The sequence below is a fragment of the Clavelina lepadiformis genome, unplaced genomic scaffold, assembly GCF_947623445.1.
Source record: "Clavelina lepadiformis unplaced genomic scaffold, kaClaLepa1.1 scaffold_222, whole genome shotgun sequence".
Classification (NCBI taxonomy): domain Eukaryota; kingdom Metazoa; phylum Chordata; class Ascidiacea; order Aplousobranchia; family Clavelinidae; genus Clavelina; species Clavelina lepadiformis.
Genome location: NW_027508280.1, coordinates 2,501 through 5,000, shown reverse-complemented (window position 1 = coordinate 5,000; position 2,500 = coordinate 2,501). Strand labels below are relative to the sequence as shown.

Below are 2,500 nucleotides of genomic sequence, written 5' to 3'. Positions count from 1 at the left end.
TGGAGCATCAGCCTTCCGCTATTATTATTCCGCTTAAACCTATTCCTACTGCAATGTTCAATGATCAATGATCAACTCAATTCCCGACGAAAGACGGTCTATTCTGAGTTACCCAAAACGGTGACTGGCAGGTGAGTGCATTTGATATATTTCTTTAGCGTTTGGACGTGTGTGATTCAATATATTTTGTATGACACTCTGTTACATTGTCGTAATTGAGCTCTTCAATTTAATTTCATTTAATTTAATTTTATTTTATAATTTAACAATAACTTTGTACAATTAAATAACTTTAATTGATAAATACGTTGTCATTGCCTTGCATTGACTCACGTAGCTTTGCAATGCTGCTTGATGATCATTTGATGATTTTGTTGTATGACATATATTGTTATGATTATATCGATTAAAATTGTGCACTTTGACACTGTATGGCATTAGATTAATTTTATCAAGTCGATTCACACCAAAAAAATGTTAAAGTCCAAACGCCCAGGTCGCGCGGATAGCCCTCACCCGCCGCGGATTTTCCCAAGTCGGAAGAGCTTTAGCCGCGAGTCGGTGTTTGGACTTTAACTTTTTGTTGGTGTGATGAGACTTGAAAATTTTTTAGAGTCCAAACGACCAGGTCGCGCGCATAGCTTTCACCTGGCGCGGATTTTCCGAACTCGGGAGAGCATCACGCGCGGGTCGGTGTTGTGGACTCTGAAAATTTTTCCCATCCACTCCAAAAAATGTTAGAGTCCAAACGCCCAGGCCGCGCATATTCTCTTGACCGAGCGCGGATTTTTCGACCTCGGAAAAGTTTTTGCCGCGGGTCGATGTTTGGACTCTGAAATTTTTTCAAGTCTCGACAAAAAGTTAAAGTCCAAACGTTGGGAAATATTTTCAGAGTCCAAACGTTCGAGTTGCGCGCAGTGCCCGGCCGGGGCGCGGTTCGGCGGCCACGGCAAGCGGCCACGCACCTTCCCAAACTCCAAATCCGGCCGCGAGCTCGCGCGATCCCGAGGCCGTTCTGGGGTACCATGGCGATGCAGGATTCTGTGACTACTATGAGGGAGCAGGCAGTCGTGTGAGCGAATGCGCGCGCGAGTGCGAATCGAAGCAGAATCGATCTCGGTTGGCGTCGGGCACGATGGGCAGATGTAATGCTGTTCGCGCGGTCGCCCATGCTTAGCCGGGGTTTTGAGCGGTCTGTCGGATCCAGTGGCAAGCTATCGGCGTGCCTCGGCGCGAGTATTGCACTCGAATCGCCGGGCAGCGTCCGGAATTGACGGTTTTCGGAGCTCGTGCAAGCCGCGAGCGTAGTGTTTGAGTAGCGATGTACACGGAGAACGTGTGAAAAGAAACGCGGGGCGCCCGTCGTCCCGCAGCAGCCTCGTTTGCTGCGAATAGCTACCTGGTTGATCCTGCCAGTAGTCATATGCTTGTCTCAAAGATTAAGCCATGCAAGTGTAAGTACGAGCTCTCGTACAGTGAAACTGCGAATGGCTCATTAAATCAGTTATGGTTCATTTGATCGTACGTGTTACTTGGATAACTGTGGTAATTCTAGAGCTAATACATGCGAAAAGCGCCGACTCACGGAGGCGTGCATTTATCAGACCAAAAACCGACCGGGCCTCGGCCCGTGCTCGTTGGTGACTCTGGATAACTTTGCGGATCGCACGGTCTTGCACCGGCGACAAATCATTCAAGTGTCTGCCCTATCAACTTTCGTCGGTACGGTATCTGCCTACCGAGGTTCTTACGGGTGACGGGGAATCAGGGTTCGATTCCGGAGAGGGAGCCTGAGAAACGGCTACCACTTCCAAGGAAGGCAGCAGGCGCGCAAATTACCCATTCCCGACGCGGGGAGGTAGTGACGAAAAATAACAATGCAGGACTCTAACGAGGCCCTGTAATTGGAATGAGTACACTCTAAAACTTTTAACGAGTATCCATTGGAGGGCAAGTCTGGTGCCAGCAGCCGCGGTAATTCCAGCTCCAAAAGTGTATATTTAAGTTGTTGCGGTTAAAAAGCTCGTAGTTGGATTTTGGGCTCGGGCCGTCGGTCCGTCGCAAGGCGTGTACTGGCGTGCCCGGCCTCACCTTCGGTTCACCGTCGGTGCTCTTGACTGAGTGTTGGCGGCGGCCGGAACGTTTACTTTGAAAAAATTAGAGTGTTCAAAGCAGGCGGTTCGCCTGAATAATGGTGCATGGAATAATGGAATAGGACCTCGGTTCTATTTTGTTGGTTTTCGGAGCGCGAGGTAATGATTAAGAGGGACGGACGGGGGCATTCGTACTGTGCCGCTAGAGGTGAAATTCTTGGATCGGCGCAAGACGAACAACTGCGAAAGCATTTGCCAAGAATGTTTTCTTTAATCAAGAGCGAAAGTCAGAGGTTCGAAGACGATCAGATACCGTCCTAGTTCTGACTATAAACGATGCCAACTAGCGATCGGGGGGCGTTACTTTGACGACCTCTCCGGCAGCTTTCGGGAAACCAAAGTCTTTG

General features: G+C 49.1%; 1 non-coding gene across 1 annotated transcript in view; it reads left to right on the top strand.

Moving 5' to 3' along the window:
- Positions 1–1,396: 1,396 nt before the first annotated feature.
- LOC143472822 (small subunit ribosomal RNA) overlaps positions 1,397–2,500 on the top strand; it is a 1,808-nt gene continuing 704 nt past the window's right edge. Inside the window, exon 1 of the ribosomal RNA XR_013120131.1 lies at positions 1,397–2,500. This exon is cut by the window's right edge and continues 704 nt beyond it. This is a non-coding gene — a ribosomal RNA (small subunit ribosomal RNA).